At 47.9% G+C, this 19354-nt stretch overlaps 1 protein-coding gene across 4 annotated transcripts in view; it reads left to right on the top strand.

Annotated features, from left to right (window-relative positions):
- The first annotated feature begins 6105 nt into the window (after positions 1 to 6105).
- Positions 6106 to 19354, top strand: part of Nos (Nitric oxide synthase) — a 192190-nt gene continuing 178941 nt past the window's right edge. For all 4 annotated transcript variants that reach the window (XM_070094652.1, XM_070094650.1, XM_070094651.1 and 1 more), the window contains exon 1: positions 6106 to 6286. The gene's annotated coding sequence lies outside the window, so the exon portion shown is untranslated. The remainder of the gene's footprint in view (positions 6287 to 19354) is intronic.

Here is a 19354-nt window from a genome sequence, read left to right on the forward strand (position 1 = left end):
CAGTCTTTAAGAAGTAGTTTCAAGGTGGTCAGTCCCTCAGCGTTGAAGAAGTTTGCGGTGATCAGTCCCTTGGTCTTGAGACTAAGATTAACTGAAGAAACTGATTTGTTACTGTACTCTAGAATGGAGTTTAGAATATGTTAGGAGCAAGATAAGACCTTCACCATTACCACGGTCAATACCCCTAAAACCACCACTCTACCACCGTTATTAACATTACCACCATTACTACCACCAGTACCAGCCTTACCACTACCACTACCACTACCACTACCACTACCACTACCACTACCACTACCACTACCACTACCACTACCACTACCACTACCACTACCAACAAACGATCAACTATATCAATAATATGTGTGTGTACTCACCTATTTGTACTCACCTATTTGTGGTTGCAGGGGTCGAGTCCTAGCTCCTGGCCCCGCCTCTTCACCGGTTGCTACTAGGCCCTCTCTCTCCCCGCTCCATGAGCTTTATCAAACCTCGTCTTAAAACTGTGTATGGTTCCTGCCTCCACTACGTCATTTTCTAGGCTATTCCACTGCCTTACAACTCTATGACTGAAGAAATACTTCCTACTATCTCTCTGACTCATTTGTGTCTTCAACTTCCAATTGTGGCCTCTTGTTTCTGTGTCCCCTCCCTGGAACATCCTGTCTTTGTCCACCTTGTCTATTCCACGCAGTATTTTATATGTCGTTATCATGTCTCCCCTGACCCTCCTGTCCTCCAGTGTGGTCAGGCCGATTTCCCTTAATCTTTCTTCATAGGACATTCCCCTTAGCTCTGGAACTAACCTTGTTGCAAACCTTTGTACTTTCTCTAGTTTCTTGACGTGTGTGTGTGTGTGTGTGTGTGTGTGTGTGTGTGTGTGTGTGTGTGTGTGTGTGTGTGTGTGTAAGACGATCTTCTGTAATAAAAAAATTGTGCCTTTAATTTTGAGCCGCAACTTTGCTAATTACTAATCACACTCAGCAGAGTTACATATCACATTCTCAAAGTTTTTATCATTACAGTAAGACAGCTGTCTGCTGTACCCGAGAGAAAGCTGACGTCTGTCATTACAGTAAGACAGCTGTCTGCTGTACCCGAGAGAAAGCTGACGTCTGTCATTACAGTAAGACAGCTGTCTGCTGTACCCGAGAGAAAGCTGACGTCTGTCATTACAATAAGACAGTTCTCTACTGTATCCTGGAGAAAGCTGACGTTTGCAAGAAACTTTGAATACAAAGCACTGGCAATAAAATGAAAATCTCGCCATTTCGAGAAACTAACATTTGTGTGAAGTAGTTTGGGAAGATATTGCGTGGGTATCCTCTTAATGACATGCATGTGGGTGATAAGGGTTGAATCTGAGAAGGACTTGTCTAGTAAGGACCAGAAGACTTGCTGCAGTGTTTCCTTACCTCTTGAGGGACTCACCTCCACCTACTAACATTGACGGACTGGAGACGTCAAAGGTAAGGCGGGAGAATTTCTATACTGGAGGTCTTAGAGGCGGCTATATGGTTGTAAAGGGAGGCTGGGAGACGTGCTTTAAATCAGCCTTATTGTTATAACTATATTTATCTAATAGAAAGGGGGCTTTCAGGGGTTGAGGGAAATTTGGGGGGCTGAAGCCCCCACGAGCCTTCCTTCCTTAGCGCCGCCAGTGTCACAATTACTTCTACTGTCTCCAGTGTTATTTTCACCTATACCTAACCTGAAGAAGACTTTCGTGCAGACGAAACGTTCCATCAGTAAAGATACGCAAGTGTTGCACAGGTGTTTTATTCATCAATAAAGATACCCAAGTGTTGCATATGTCTCTCATTTATCAACTTAAAATAATATCTCTACATGTAATATTTAGATTAAGGTAAGCAGGGCCAGGTTAGGTTAACATGGTTAAGTTATATTAAGTCAGGCTAGATTTACACTGTAATTTTTTATAATAACATTCGTTTCTTTTTTTACGTAGCTACGATGTGTCGGTAACTCAACAGGCAGCGGATTTACGATACTTAGTGAGACATAAACAAATTACCATTTCCACGCATTTTAAAACTGTAATTCCATATATTCCATATTCTTCTCGATTATATTTGCACTTTAAATTGCTATTATAATCATTACGGCTAGCCAGTGATAACACAACCAATTTGGTTCCTAACTCAAAAGCCAAATTGATTGTTTTCAACTAACTTTGATGTGTTGATCACCAATCTGAATTTGTTAAGTCATTATTGTGTATTTTCATAGATCTTATAATCCATATTTTGGTTATTTATGGTTGAAGAAATATCATAGGTATTCTATCGTAGACATAATTACTAAGTGTAGCCCAATGACCAAAATTTATCGTTCTCGACGTAAATCCTTTATATGTATAACGAAAATATGTTTGTTAGGCTTTCTCGCATCAGTGTCCAGCAGCAGTGTCCAACAGCAGCAGTGTCCAGCATCAGTGTCCAGCATCAGTGTCCAGCATCAGTGTCCAGCATCAGTGTCCAGCATCAGTGTCCAGCATCAGTGTCCAGCATCAGTGTCCAACATCAGTGTCCAGCATCAGTGTCCAGCATCAGTGTCCAGCATCAGTGTCCAGCATCAGTGTCCAGCATCAGTGTTCAGCAGCAGTGTCCAGCAGCAGTGTCCAGCATCAGTGTCCAGCATCAGTGTCCAGCAGCAGTTTCCAGCAGCAGTGTCCAGCATCAGTGTCCAGCAGCAGTGTCCAGCAGCAGTGTCCAGCAGCAGTGTCCAGCATCAGTGTCCAGCATCAGTGTCCAGCATCAGTGTCCAGCAGCAGTGTCCAGCAGCAGTGTCCAGCAGCAGTGTCCAGCATCAGTGTCCAGCAGCAGTGTCCAGCAACAGTGTCCAGCATCAGTGTCCAGCATCAGTGTCCAGCAGCAGTGTCCAGCATCAGTGTCCAGCATCAGTGTCCATCATCAGTGTCCAGCATCAGTGTCCAGCATCAGTGTCCAGCATCAGTGTCCAGCAGCAGTGTCCAGCATCAGTGTCCAGCATCAGTGTCCAGCAGCAGTGTCCAGCAGCAGTGTCCAGCATCAGTGTCCAGCATCAGTGTCCAGCAGCAGTGTCCAGCATCAGTGTCCAGCATCAGTGTCCAGCATCAGTGTCCAGCATCAGTGTCAAGCATCAGTGTCCAGCATCAGTGTCCAGCATCAGTGTCCAGCAGCAGTGTCCAGCAGCAGTGTCCAGCAGCAGTGTCCAGCAGCAGTGTCCAGCATCAGTGTCCAGCAGCAGTGTCCAGCATCAGTGTCCAGCATCAGTTTCCAGCATCAGTGTCCAGCATCAGTGTCCAGCATCAGTGTCCAGCATCAGTGTCCAGCATCAGTGTCCAGCAGCAGTGTCCAGCATCAGTGTCCAGCATCAGTGTCCAGCATCAGTGTCCAGCATCAGTGTCCAGCATCAGTGTCCAGCATCAGTGTCCAGCATCAGTGTCCAACATCAGTGTCCAGCATCAGTGTCCAGCATCAGTGTCCAGCATCAGTGTCCAGCATCAGTGTCCAGCATCAGTGTCCAGCAGCAGTGTCCAGCAGCAGTGTCCAGCAGCAGTGTCCAGCATCAGTGTCCAGCAGCAGTTTCCAGCAGCAGTGTCCAGCATCAGTGTCCAGCAGCAGTGTCCAGCAGCAGTGTCCAGCATCAGTGTCCAGCATCAGTGTCCAGCATCAGTGTCCAGCATCAGTGTCCAGCATCAGTGTCCAGCAGCAGTGTCCAGCATCAGTGTCCAGCATCAGTGTCCAGCAGCAGTGTCCAGCAGCAGTGTCCAGCATCAGTGTCCAGCATCAGTGTCCAGCAGCAGTGTCCAGCATCAGTGTCCAGCATCAGTGTCCAGCATCAGTGTCCAGCATCAGTGTCCAGCATCAGTGTCCAGCAGCAGTGTCCAGCAGCAGTGTCCAGCATCAGTGTCCAGCAGCAGTGTCCAGCAGCAGTGTCCAGCATCAGTGTCCAGCATCAGTGTCCAGCAGCAGTGTCCAGCATCAGTGTCCAGCATCAGTGTCCAGCATCAGTGTCCAGCATCAGTGTCCAGCATCAGTGTCCAGCAGCAGTGTCCAGCATCAGTGTCCAGCAGCAGTGTCCAGCAGCAGTGTCCAGCATCAGTGTCCAGCAGCAGTGTCCAGCATCAGTGTCCAGCATCAGTGTCCAGCATCAGTGTCCAGCATCAGTGTCCAGCATCAGTGTCCAGCATCAGTGTCCAGCATCAGTGTCCAGCAGCAGTGTCCAGCATCAGTGTCCAGCATCAGTGTCCAGCATCAGTGTCCAGCATCAGTGTCCAGCATCAGTGTCTAGCATCAGTGTCCAGCATCAGTGTCCAGCAGCAGTGTCCAGCAGCAGTGTCCAGCAGCAGTGTCCAGCAGCAGTGTCCAGCAGCAGTGTCCCTCATGGCAGCTGTGGTACTATCATAATACAAGCATTGCAATAACATGGTTGTTGCTTGGTGGTAGTATGACAGTAGCATAGTAGTAGTAGTAGTAACATGGTGTTGATAGGATGGAGGTAGCATGATAGCAGCATGGTGGCAGCATAATGCTAGTGTCATGGTACTAGCATGGTAGTAGTATGGTGGGAACATATTATAATTCACATCCTTCTCTCGATGTTGTTTCATATTTAAGTTAAATTTAAATATATATATATATATATATATATATATATATATATATATATATATATATATATATATATATATATATATATATATATATATATATATATATATATATATATGTATATATATATATATATATATATACATACATATATATATATATATATATATATATATATATATATATATATATATATATATATATATATATATATATATATATATATATATATATTTTTTTTTTTTTTCAACAAACCGACCGTATCCCACCAAGGCAGGGTGGCCCAAAAAGAAAAAACAAAAGTTTCTCTTTTTAAACCATACCCCCGGCCTGGATTGAACCCGCGGTCATAGTCTCAAAACTCCAGCCGGGGGTATGGTTTATTTGCAATCGTGTCATTACGATTTCTTAAGTCAGTTTCTCTTTTTCAATTTAGTAATTTATACAGGAGAAGGGGTTACTAGCCCCTTGCTCCCGGCATTTTAGTCGCCTCTTACAACACGCATGGCTTACGGAGGAAGAATTCTGTTCCATTTTCCCATGGAGATAAGAGGAAATAAACAAGAACAAGAACTAGAAAGAAAATAGAAGAAAACCCAGAGGGGTGTGTATATATATATGTTTGTACATGTATGTGTAGTGTGACCTAAGTGTAAGTAGAAGTAGTAAGACGTACCTGAAACCTTGCATGTTTATGAGACAAAAAAATGGACACCAGCAATCCTACCATCATGTAAAATAATTACAGGCTTTTGTTTTACACTCACTTGGCAGGACAGTAGTACCTCCCTGGGTGGTTGCTGTCTACCAACCTACTACCTATATATATATATATATATATATATATATATATATATATATATATATATATATATATATATATATATATATATATATATATATATATATATATATATATATATATATATATATATATATATATATATATATATATATATATATATATATATATATATATATATATATATATATATATATATATATATATATATATATATATATATATATATATATATATATATATATATATATATATATATATATATATATATATTGTGTTACCTGAAAGATTTTATTTTTAATAAAAGTATATATGCAACATCCAAACGGCTAATATCAGGAGATCGTAGGAAGCAATATGCAGTTAGGCGATGCAAGGTAAGTTAAGTGGAAGTTGCCAGAGGGAGCGAGAGTGTGAGGTCAACCTTCCACCACCTCTGCCTCACGTCTGTCTCCGCACCTGGACTGCCGGTGCTATTTATGGGCAGCATCTTCCCGTAACCTGTTGAGTTCTATGCTTTTTGATTGGCTACTGCCCCCAGCTACATCATTTCCCTCGGCGGTGCTTATTGGCTCTTGCACCTATTGCGTCACAGGTGATGGGCGGTGATTGGCCTGGGCAGCCGGTAAAGACGGCTGCCAGTGCGCACGCGTGGTTGACTAATATTCACTTCTTGACTAAGTTAAAAGTGTGTGCGAGTGTGAGTAAAGTTGCAGACTTGTCGGAGTATTGTGAGACGAGTGTGAGAGCGAGCTAGCCTTCAGAGTGCTCCGTGGAGCCCTTGCTGGTGTTCTCTCTGGACTTCGATGTTCTCCGTGTGCTGACCTATCGTTGTGTCTTTTCCTCGTATCGTCCACAGCCAATAATCGTAAGTACATGATCTCCGTTCACATATATCGCAGTTCTTCATACTAATTTTCGTTGTTTTGCGTGTAAAATTTGACACGATCTTCAGCAGAGGAAGTGTGTTTTCTTGAAGACGAGTGAGCTGTGTTGGTCAATTCAGAGATGACCAGGAACATTCTTGTGTTGTGAGCACTATCTTGAGGGAAGTGTCACTCAGTGTCCACCAGCTGTACCACCTGTCACCTGCCCACTCAGTGTCCACCAGCTGTACCACCTGTCACCTGCCCACTCAGTGTCCACCAGCTGTACCACCTGTCACCTGCCCACTCAGTGTCCACCAGCTGTACCACCTGTCACCTGCCCACTCAGTGTCCACCAACTGTACCACCTGTCACCTGCCCACTCAGTGTCCACCAGCTGTACCACCTGTCACCTGCCCACTCAGTGTCCACCAGCTGTACCACCTGTCACCTGCCCACTCAGTGTCCACCAGCTGTACCACCTGTCACCTGCCCACTCAGTGTCCACCAGCTGTACCACCTGTCACCTGCCCACTCAGTGTCCACCAGCTGTACCACCTGTCACCTGCCCACTCAGTGTCCACCAGCTGTACCACCTGTCACCTGCCCACTCAGTGTCCACCAGCTGTACCACCTGTCACCTGCCCACTCAGTGTCCACCAGCTGTACCACCTGTCACCTGCCCACTCAGTGTCCACCAGCTGTACCACCTGTCACCTGCCCACTCAGTGTCCACCAGCTGTACCACCTGTCACCTGCCCACTCAGTGTCCACCAGCTGTACCACCTGTCACCTGCCCACTCAGTGTCCACCAGCTGTACCACCTGTCACCTGCCCACTCAGTGTCCACCAGCTGTACCACCTGTCACATGCCCACTCAGTGTCCACCAGCTGTACCACCTGTCACCTGCTCACTCAGCGTCCACCAGCTGTACCACCTGTCACCTGCCCACTCAGTGTCCACCAGCTGTACCACCTGTCACCTGCTCACTCAGTGTCCACCAGCTGTACCACCTGTCACCTGCCCACTCAGTGTCCACCAGCTGTACCACCTGTCACCTGCCCACTCAGTGTCCACCAGCTGTACCACCTGTCACCTGCCCACTCAGTGTCCACCAGCTGTACCACCTGTCACCTGCCCACTCAGTGTCCACCAGCTGTACCACCTGTCACCTTCCCACTCAGTGTCCACCAGCTGTACCACCTGTCACATGCCCACTCAGTGTCCACCAGCTGTACCACCTGTCACCTGCCCACTCAGTGTCCACCAGCTGTACCACCTGTCACCTGCTCACTCAGTGTCCACCAGCTGTACCACCTGTCACCTGCCCACTCAGTGTCCACCAGCTGTACCACCTGTCACCTGCTCACTCAGTGTCCACCAGCTGTACCACCTGTCACCTGCCCACTCAGTGTCCACCAGCTGTACCACCTGTCACCTGCCCACTCAGTGTCCACCAGCTGTACCACCTGTCACATGCCCACTCAGTGTCCACCAGCTGTACCACCTGTCACCTGCCCACTCAGTGTCCACCAGCTGTACCACCTGTCACCTGCTCACTCAGTGTCCACCAGCTGTACCACCTGTCACCTGCCCACTCAGTGTCCACCAGCTGTACCACCTGTCACCTGCCCACTCAGTGTCCATAAGCTGTACCACCTGTCACTTGCTCTCATTGTCTACCAGCTGCACCACCTGTCACCTGCTCAGACTCTGAGAGATATTCCTCCCTGTGCATATAAATTAAAGATTCTCATTTCAGTGAGCATACACTGAAATATAATCCATTCAATTTGTATACACCGATGAATAATCATCTCAGTCTATATATAGAAACAGACACTCCTCTCAGTGTATATAAACTGAGAAATACACCTATCACTGTACATACCATGCGATATACCATCTCAATAAATAGAAGTTTACTGAAAGATACGCTTCTCAAAATATACAGACTTAGAGATAACGCAGTGTGCACGGAGTATATCATACACCACGGAGTATATCATACACCACGGAGTATATCATACACCACGGAGTATATCATACACCACGGAGTATATCATACACCACGGAGTATATCATACACCACGGAGTATATCATACACCGAGAGATAAACTTCTCCATGATCATTCCTCCATGAATCATATGGACTCAGAGCTATAGTTCTCTTAATATAATAATAATAATAATAATAATAATAATAATAATAATAATAATAATAATAATAATAATAATAATAATAATAATAATAATAATAATAGCCGGACTTGAGTCCTGGAAGTGGGAAGTATAGTGTCTGTACTCTGAAGGATGAATGGGGGATTTTGGACTTGAGTGAGTAATCTGAAGTGTAAAATCCCCGTATTTCCGGCAAGACAGTTACTGAACGAATGATGGCAAGTGTGTTTACTTGTTTTGGATTATCCTGTCATCATGGGATAATTGCTAGGTGGTGAATATTAATAATAATAATGACAATAATCAGAGTATACACCTTTCTGTGTGGGTCATCCACAAAATTGTGAGTGATCAACAGCCTTGGGGATAGACAGGATAGGATAGTGGGGATGTGCCGGAGAGAATAGTGGAGTTGTGCTGGAGATACACAGTACGTGTTAGAACTTAGATGAACTGCTTCCAGACGCATCCACTCGGAAGTCAAGAAGGTGGGCGTGAAGGAGGGGTGGGCGTGAAGGAGGGGTGGGCGTGAGGGATGGGGTGGGCGTGAGGGAAGGGTGGGCGTGAGGGATGGGGTGGGCGTTAGCGAGGGGTGGATAGAGGGGGAGAGGTCGGTGCCACCAGTGATACAAGGAGCTTGACACACATGTTGTTGATGGTATGTGTGTCTGTGCGTTAGTGGTACAGGTCGTGCAGGTGTGTCCCTCTCTGTGCCTCAGTGATACAGTGGAAGGCAAACACAGAGAGGGTAGTTTTTCTGTACTCTACTTCGCTACTAAGTACAGCATATACAAAGTTAAATCATCAGTATAACGATAAGACAAAGCAAAGAGTCACTCATAACAGCAGGATACACTTTAGAGTACAAGAGAGAGTACGAGTAGTCTGAACCAGCTTAAGCGAGTGTCTGACTCACAACTAGGCAGAGAATCACATCACCTTTGTTGACAATCCGGCTCTTTATTTCTACAAGTACACGTACTTCTATACAGAAAGCCTCTTGTTATGTAGAGCATTTCGGGCAAATTAGTTCAGATTTTTCCCAGGATGCGACCCACACCAGTCGACTAACACCCAGGTACCCATTTTATACTGATGGGTGAACAGGGACAGCAGGTGTCTCATGGAAACACGTCCCTAATGTTTTCCAGCCGTACCGGTTGATTAAACTGAACAATTAACACATCAGAGGGGTTCCAGAACTGCTACATTCCGAATTGCCAGTTTGCTGGTCGAGAGGGCATGCCACTGGGTATGTGACGAACGTCGAATAAATAGTAACCTACACATCGCACGCCACAGTTAGTGGCTATTTTAACCTGTTTATTATCACAGAGGTTGGATACGTTAGATGCAACGTTGCTGACCACCAGGACGACATATCTGGGGGTTCTCCTTCAACTGGGTTCTTATCAGTCTTGCTGAGGATGCATGTCCCAAATTGCCTCTGGTCTTGTATTAAGTGAAGGTGAAAGTGAAGCAAGCTGAAGGGATGTGTGAGATATCTGGTCTCTTCCATGAGGCAGTGCAGGGACTGGAAATTGTGAAAGCTCTAAAAAGCTTATAACAGTTATCTTAGTTGGTAAAAGAAATTCAATAAATCAGTCATGTTAGTTGATTTTCGGTAAACCTTAAGTGACAGTCTTCTATTAATTGTGAGTAAAAGCACATCAAGAAAAGGTATGTAGTCGTCATGCTTTTCTAGAGTGAACTTAATGCAAGGTTTGAAGAGTCTTCATAGTGCTGAGGATGTCACCCACTTCAAGACTTTTGGTTACTGTGGCTAAAATGTCATCCACGTATCGCTTCTAAGTGGCTGATCTAGGTACAACAATGCATATATTATGGCTAGATTCTAAGTCCTTCGGGTTCAAATTAGCTAAAACTGCGCTCAGACATGAGTCTTTGGCTATAATAATAATAATAATAATAACAATAATAATAATAATAATAATAATAATAATAATAATAATAATAATAATAATAATAATAATAATAATATATTATTATTATTATTATTACTATTATTATTATTATTATTATTATTATTATTATTATTATTATTATTATTATTATTATTATTATTATTATTGTTGTTGTTGTTGTTGTTGTTGTTGTTGTTGTTGTTGTTGTTGTTGTTGTTGTTATTGTTATTACTATTTTAGTTCAAATAGTCGCTGTGAGCACGTGCGTCTCCGCGTTACGGTCTTGTGTTACAGGTCTTGTTTTACAGGTGTTGTGTTACAGGTCTTGCTTCACAGGTGTTGTGTAACAGGTCTTGTTTTACAGGTTTTGCAAACAGTGCAGCATAACAGTGTTGCAGTTCAGAATGGTCAAGTGGAAGCAGCCAACACAGTCAGACACTGCTGGAGACCTTGACCAGGTTTCATAAACACCAAAAATTCGTAGAGAGAATTTTTTTCCAGTAATTTAAATTAACCTTATTGAGACAAACCTGTGACTCTCTTCACGTGAATCACGAGAATACAGTCTGTAGTGAATCATGAATCTGTAGCCATAACACCAGAAGTGAAAACTGGACCACGTATTGGTCCACCCTGGACCATTGCTGAGTAGTACCCTGAAACGGGTCCATTTGACCCTACGTTGTTGTGGGAGGTACATTTGTAACCTCTGTAAGTTTGTTTGTGGTTCCTTAATTGTGTCTTCGGGGGTCGAACCCCTGGACCTCCACCTTTGCATTTTCATTAATGAATAATTTTATATTATAGTCCCTCTTATATATATATTTTTGAATTTCTATAGTGAGACGGTTTTTTCTTATCATTTACCCGGAAAATTTTCATTCAGGCGAAGTTATCTGTTTGCAATTTTCTAGATAATTTTGCGAAGACAATATATTGATTTTTTTCTTCGGATAATTTGACAAAACTTGATTTGGAAAAATTGTTCATAGAGCACTGGACCGCTGGTTGTGCACTGGACCGCTGGTTGTGCACTGGACCGCTGGTTGTGCACTGGACCGCTGGTTGTGCACTGGACCGCTGGTTGTGCACTGGACCGCTGGTTGTGCACTGGACCGCTGGTTGTGCACTGGACCGCTGGTTGTGCACTGGACCGCTGGTTGTGCACTGGACCGCTGGTTGTGCACTGGACCGCTGGTTGTGCACTGGACCGCTGGTTGTGCACTGGACCGCTGGTTGTGCACTGGACCGTTGGTTGTGCACTGGACCGCTGGTTGTGCACTGGACCGCTGGTTGTGCACTGGACAACTGGTTGTGCACTGGACCGCTGGTTGTGCACTGGACCGCTGGTTGTGCACTGGACCGCTGGTTGTGCACTGGACCGCTGGTTGTGCACTGGACCGCTGGTTGTGCACTGGACCGTTGGTTGTGCACTGGACCGCTGGTTGTGCACTGGACCGCTGGTTGTGCACTGGACCGTTGGTTGTGCACTGGACCGCTGGTTGTGCACTGGACCGCTGGTTGTGCACTGGACCGCTGGTTGTGCACTGGACCGTTGGTTGTGCACTGGACCGCTGGTTGTGCACTGGACCGCTGGTTGTGCACTGGACCGTTGGTTGTGCACTGGACCGCTGGTTGTGCACTGGACCGCTGGTTGTGCACTGGACCGCTGGTTGTGCACTGGACCGTTGGTTGTGCACTGGACCGCTGGTTGTGCACTGGACCGCTGGTTGTGCACTGGACCGCTGGTTGTGCACTGGACCGCTGGTTGTGCACTGGACCGTTGGTTGTGCACTGGACCGCTGGTTGTGCACTGGACCGCTGGTTGTGCACTGGACCGTTGGTTGTGCACTGGACCGCTGGTTGTGCACTGGACCGCTGGTTGTGCACTGGACCGCTGGTTGTGCATTGGACCGCTGGTTGTGCACTGGACCGCTGGTTGTGCACTGGACCGCTGGTTGTGCACTGGACCGCTGGTTGTGCACTGGACCGCTGGTTGTGCACTGGACCGTTGGTTGTGCACTGGACCGCTGGTTGTGCACTGGACTGCTGGTTGTGCACTGGACCGCTGGTTGTGCACTGGACCGCTGGTTGTGCACTTGACCGCTGGTTGTGCACTGGACCGCTGGTTGTGCACTGGACCGCTGGTTGTGCACTGGACCGCTGGTTGTGCACTGGACAACTGGTTGTGCACTGGACCGCTGGTTGTGCACTGGACCGCTGGTTGTGCACTGGACCGCTGGTTGTGCACTGGACCGCTGGTTGTGCACTGGACCGCTGGTTGTGCACTGGACCGCTGGTTGTGCACTGGACCGCTGGTTGTGCACTGGACTGCTGGTTGTGCACTGGACCGCTGGTTGTGCACTGGACCGCTGGTTGTGCACTTGACCGCTGGTTGTGCACTGGACCGCTGGTTGTGCACTGGACAACTGGTTGTGCACTGGACCGCTGGTTGTGCACTGGACCGCTAGTTGTGCACTGGACCGCTGGTTGCGCAATGGACCGCTGGTTGTGCACTGGACCGCTGGTTGCACAATGGACCGCTGGTTGTGCACTGGTCCTCTGGCTGTGCGCTAGACCCTGGCTGTGCACTGAACAGCTGGCTGTGTACTGGACCGCTGGCTGTGCACTGGACCGCTGGCTGTGTACTGGACCGCTGGCTGTGCACTGTATCGCTGGCTGTGCACTGGACCGCTGGCTCTGCACTGTACCGCTGGCTGTGTACTCGACCGCTGGCTGTGTACTGGACCGCTTGCTGTGCACTGGTCCACTGGCTCTGTGCTGGACCGCTGGCTGTGCACTGGTCCCCTGGCTGTGCACTAGACCGCTGGCTGTGCACTGAACCGCTGGCTGTGTACTGGACCGCTGGCTGTGCACTGGACCACTGGCTGTGCACTAGACCGCTGGCTGTGCACTGGACCTCTGGCTGTGTACTCGACCGCTGGCTGTGTACTCGACCGCTGGCTGTGCACTGGTCCGCTGGCTCTATACTGGACCGCTGGCTGTGTACTGGACCGCTAGCTGTGCACTGGACCGCTGGCTATGCACTGGACCGCTGGCTGTGCACTAGACCGCTGGCTGTGCACTGGACCGCTGGCTGTGCACTGGACAGCTGGCTGTGCATTGGACCGCTGTCTGTGGACCGCACCGCTGGCTGTGTACTGGACCGCTGGCTGTGTACTGGACCGCTGGCTGTGCACTGGACCGCTGGCTGTGTACTGGTCCGCTGGCTGTGCACTGGACCGCTGGCTGTGCACTGGACCGCTGGCTGTGTGCTGGACCGCTGGCTGTGCACTGGACCGCTGGCTGTGCACTGGACCGCTGGCTGTGCACTGGACCGCTGGCTGTGTACTGGACCGCTGGCTGTGCACTGGACCGCTGGCTGTGCACTGGACCGCTGGCTGTGCACTGGACCGCTGGCTGTGTACTGGACCGCTGGCTGTGCACTGGACCGCTGGCTGTGCACTGGACCGCTGGCTGTGCACTGGACCGCTGGCTGTGTACTGGACCGCTGGCTGTGCACTGGACCGCTGGCTGTGCACTGGACCGCTGGCTGTGCACTGGACCGCTGGCTGTGTACTGGACCGCTGGCTGTGCACTGGACCGCTGGCTGTGCACTGGACCGCTGGCTGTGCACTGGACCGCTGGCTGTGCACTGGACCGCTGGCTGTGTACTGGACCGCTGGCTGTGCACTGGACCGCTGGCTGTGCACTGGACCGCTGGCTGTGCACTGGACCGCTGGCTGTGCACTGAACCGCTGGCTGTGTACTGGACCGCTGGCTGTGCACTGGACCGCTGGCTGTGCACTGGACCGCTGGCTGTGCACTGGACCGCTGGCTGTGTACTGGACCGCTGGCTGTGCACTGGACCGCTGGCTGTGCACTGGACCGCTGGCTGTGCACTGGACCGCTGGCTGTGTACTGGACCGCTGGCTGTGCACTGGACCGCTGGCTGTGCACTGGACCGCTGGCTGTGTACTGGACCGCTGGCTGTGCACTGGACCGCTGGCTGTGCACTGGACCGCTGACTGTCACTAACAATTTTCTCAGCTTATCGAAATATTGGAATTTTGAGGAAAACAAATGACATTTTTGTTAAGTCTTATAAAAGTCGCTGTTTCTGATTTATCAGTTTAAAAACTCATACACACTCTAGAAGAGAATATCTAGAAGACGTTTCGGTCGGTCCTGGACCATTACCAAGCCATAATGATTTAATAATGGTCTAAGACCGACCGAAATGTTTCCTAGACAGGCCTCTAAAAATTATGCTTTTCTTTTTAAAACGACAGAAAATGGCGCCATACTAATTTTATAGGCTGATACGAAATTATTTTCAACAGTAAATTCGAAATGTTAAAGTTAGTGGCCCCTAATGTTTTTTTTTTTTTTTAAATTTTAAGAATTTCCTTTCCAGTGTGTCCTAGATGTGAATAGTTTCTCTAGGCAGGGAGGTGAGGGTTGTGGGGCTGGGTGGGGGTGGGTGGGGGTGGGTGGAGGGTGGGTGGAGGTGGGTGGAGGGTGGGTTTTTTGGTTGCCTCTAGTCCAACATCAGCCACTGGACTCTCAACGAGGCTGTAAACCCATCTACTTTATTTTATGTCTTGTGGGATCCAGTGAGGCTTTTAAATTGGCCCTCTGCCATTTTAGCTCCCATAGTGTCATCAAAAATATCCCATACTCCCATATTATTGTTATCAGATATCTTCCTAACTCCCATAGTATTATGAGGCCTTTCCCTGACTCCCTTAGTGTACTAGGCCACTGTTTCCCTGACTCCCACAGTGTTACATGCCAGATGATATTCATCCGTCACTGAGTCAACTCTCCTTGACTTGAATGGTAGAGTAGACAGACTATAGTATATACTGGTATATATACTGAGACAACCCAGTATACCGGGGATATATAGACAGGAAGTTTTATATAGCTGTAGAAATGGTAGCAGGTTAAGAAAACACATGACGTTTCTGAACAAGTTTTTATTGTGTCTACATTTAGCTCTATAGAGTTTCATCCAGCCTTGATAAAGCTCTAAGCAGAGCGAAACGTTGTCCCGATAAAAACTTGATCAGCAACCTGTGTCCTCTCCACTAATGTCAACAGCCTGTGCCAACCTCAGATGTGCCGTGTTGTTGTTGTCAGAGCCTAGCAGCGAGAGAGTGACCTTTTCGGCACTGAGGCTGACGAGTGAGTGGCCTTTCCTCTTTACGTAGTAACGCTGTTTGTGAGTTAGTTAGGAATTCTTGTGAATATAGGAACAATAATGATTTCCCAGTATTGAGGCAGTGGTGGGGCGCGACATTTCACCAGCTGGGAATAAAGTTTTGGGTTTGTTTCCCTCCCCCCGGGGAACGACCTATGGGGAGGTTGGCTCTTCGTCAAGATGTGCTTAAAGTGATCTTAAAGACGCTGGCATCTTGGCTGGGGTTCAGGTATCGACCTGGTCAAGATGAGACAACTTTGTCTTGTGGTTAATGTGGTAGCTTCTTAGTGGTGGCTTTGAAAGTGGTTTTGGTTAATGGGTTAATGGTGTTTAAAGCCAGTTGACTATATGAGGGTCATTAAGGCAGCAGTTAACCTGTTCGTCACCAGTCAAGAATACTTTAATGCCTTAAAAAGGAATTCTAAGTGTATATGCACCGACAGGCATACACCTCTCGGTGTAAATTATTTTCAAGTGTCTTTAAGTGTGTAAGTAACTGCACCATGTGTGAGAGCCTGACTACTACGATTTGCGGACGTAGGATAGAACCCCTACACTTCTAATACTTTTGTCTGAATGATTCAGACTGGGCTACAGCATCGTTTTGCAGTTGTGAAGGTGGGGAGAAGAGTGCCTGCACTCTGAAGGTGGGAAGAAGAGTGCCTGCACTCTGAAGGTGGGAAGAAGAGTGCCTGCACTCTGACGGTGGGAAGAAGAGTGTCTGCACTCTGACGGTGGGAAGAAGAGTGCCTGCACTCTGAAGGTGGGGAGAAGAGTGCCTGCACTCTGAAGGTGGGAAGAAGAGTGCCTGCACTCTGAAGGTGGGAAGAAGAGTGTCTGCACTCTGACGGTGGGAAGAAGAGTGCCTGCACTCTGAAGGTGGGAAGAACAGTGTCTGCACTCTGAAGGTGGGAAGAAGAGTGTCTGCACTCTGACGGTGGGAAGAACAGTGTCTGCACTCTGACGGTGGGACGAACAGTGTCTGCACTCTGACGGTGGGAAGAACAGTGTCTGCACTCTGACGGTGGGAAGAACAGTGCCTGCACTCTGAAGGTGGGAAGAAGAGTGTCTGCACTCTGACGGTGGGAAGAAGAGTGCCTGCACTCTGACGGTGGGAAGAAGAGTGCCTGCACTCTGACGGTGGGAAGAAGAGTGCCTGCACTCTGACGGTGGGAAGAACAGTGTCTGCACTCTGACGGTGGGAAGAACAGTGCCTGCACTCTGACGGTGGGAAGAACAGTGTCTGGACTCTGAAGGTGGGAAGAACAGTGCCTGCACTCTGAAGGTGGGAAGAAGAGTGCCTGCACTTTGACGGTGGGAAGAACAGTGCCTGCACTCTGACGGTGGGAAGAAGATTGCCTGCACTCTGACGGTGGGAAGAACAGTGTCTGCACTCTGACGGTGGGAAGAACAGTGCCTGCACTCTGACGGTGGGAAGAACAGTGTCTGGACTCTGAAGGTGGGAAGAACAGTGCCTGCACTCTGAAGGTGGGAAGAACAGTGCCTGCACTCTGACGGTGGGAAGAACAGTGTCTGCACTCTGAAGGTGGGAAGAACAGTGTCTGCACTCTGACGGTGGGAAGACCAGTGTCTGGACTCTGAAGGTGGGAAGAACAGTGCCTGCACTCTGAAGGTGGGAAGAACAGTGCCTGCACTCTGAAGGTGGGAAGAACAATGATTGCACTCTGAAGGTGGGAAGAATAGTGTCTGCACTCTGAAGGTGGGAAGAAAAGGGCCTGCACTCTGAAGGTGGGAAGAACAATGATTGCACTCTGAAGGTGGGAAGAATAGTGTCTGCACTCTGAAGGTGGGAAGAATAGTGTCTGCACTCTGAAGGTGGGAAGAAAAGGGCCTGCACTCTGAAGGTGGGAAGAACAATGATTGAACTCTGACGGTGGGAAGAACAGTGTCTGCACTCTGACGGTGGGAAGAACAGTGTCTGCACTCTGACGGTGGGAAGAACAGTGTCTGCACTCTGACGGTGGGAAGAACAGTGTCTGCACTCTGACGGTGGGAAGAACAGTGTCTGCACTCTGACGGTGGGAAGAACAATGTCTGCACTCTGACGGTGGGAAGAACAATGTCTGCACTCTGACGGTGGGAAGAACAGTGCCTGCACTCTGACGGTGGGAAGAACAGTGTCTGCACACTGAAGGTGGGAAGAACAGTGCCTGCACTCTGAAGGTGGGAAGAACAATGATTGCACTCTGAAGGTGGGAAGAACAGTGTCTGGACTCTGAAGGTGGGAAGAACAGTGTCTGCACTCTGACGGTGGGAAGAACAGTGCCTGCACTCTGACGGTGGGAAGAACAGTGTCTGCACTCTGACTGTGGGAAGAACAGTGTCTGGACTCTGAAGGTGGGAAGAACAGTGCCTGCACTCTGAAGGTGGGAAGAACAATGATTGCACTCTGAAGGTGGGAAGAATAGTGTCTGCACTCTGAAGGTGGGAAGAAAAGGGCCTGCACTCTGAAGGTGGGAAGAACAATGATTGCACTCTGAAGGTGGGAAGAATAGTGTCTGCACTCTGAAGGTGGGAAGAATAGTGTCTGGACTCTGAAGGTGGGAAGGATAGTGTCTGTACTCTGAAGGTGGGAAGAACAGTGCCTGCACTCTGAAGGTGAAAAGTACAGTGCCTGCATTCTGAAGGATGGGCGAGGATGGTCTGGCTCAGAGGGTCATTTGAGCCTCTACACCACCACGGAGGTGGTGGTGTAGAGACTCAAATGGTGGAGGTCAGCCAGTCTATGGTCAGTCGGTCAATGGTCAGTCGGTCTATGGTCAGTCAGTCCACGGTCAGTCGGTACATAGTGAGTCAGTCAATAGTCAATCAATCTTTGGTCAGTCAGTCTATGGTCAGTCAGTCTATGGTCATTCAATTCATGGCCACTCGGTCTATGGTCAGTCAGTCCATGGTCAGTCGGTCTATGGTCAGTCAGTCCATGGCCAGTCGGTCTATGGCCAGTCAGGCTATGGTCAGTCAGTTTAGCTGGCTACTCAAATGATGTCACACTTCCCACTTAGTAAATACAGGGAATGTAAATAACGAGCTAACAACATTAAACCAAGATAGGCCTCGCAGCAATGGGTTCAAGTTGGATAAAAACTAGATTGAGAAAGAATATTGAAAAACACTGGTTTTTGTAATAGAATTGTGGATAAGTGGAACAAATTCCCGATTAGCGTCACTGAAGGAATCTTTGTGGGTGAAATCATAGTGGGTGAAATCTCACTGGGTGACATTCAAAAAGAAGATAGAAAAACCTTCTAAATGTAAACATCTGCCAAATATTCTCTTTATGAAAGATGTATTAGTGTTGAGTGGGCAGAACATCAAAATCCCTGCAACAGGTGATTTCAGATCACTGCAGTAACGGATTGATAATGAAATAGACTTCATGGACTATGAGGCAACAACGTAAACAGATCGAAAAAAAAAAATCCTTAACATGTTGGTGGGAGTTTAATACGTATAAAAGCGTTAAGGAAACAACTGAAGTGAGAGAACACACCGACGATGCCAGATCCTGATCTAGGTGACTTGAAGCTCAGTGATAGCGAGTTCGACTCAGGACTGAAGGACCCACGGTCGATCCTGGGGAGGGTGGAGACCCGGGGTGTGTTTCCTTAGACCTGTTGCTCCTGTTCACCTAGGAGTAAGTAGGTACCTGGGTGTGGGTGGCATCCTGGGATATGTAGCAATATTTCCAGGTTATAAAGCAGCGTGTTATAACCTCGTTCCTGGGATATACAGCAA

This window comes from Cherax quadricarinatus, chromosome 47 (assembly GCF_038502225.1).
Source record: "Cherax quadricarinatus isolate ZL_2023a chromosome 47, ASM3850222v1, whole genome shotgun sequence".
Lineage (NCBI taxonomy): Eukaryota > Metazoa > Arthropoda > Malacostraca > Decapoda > Parastacidae > Cherax > Cherax quadricarinatus.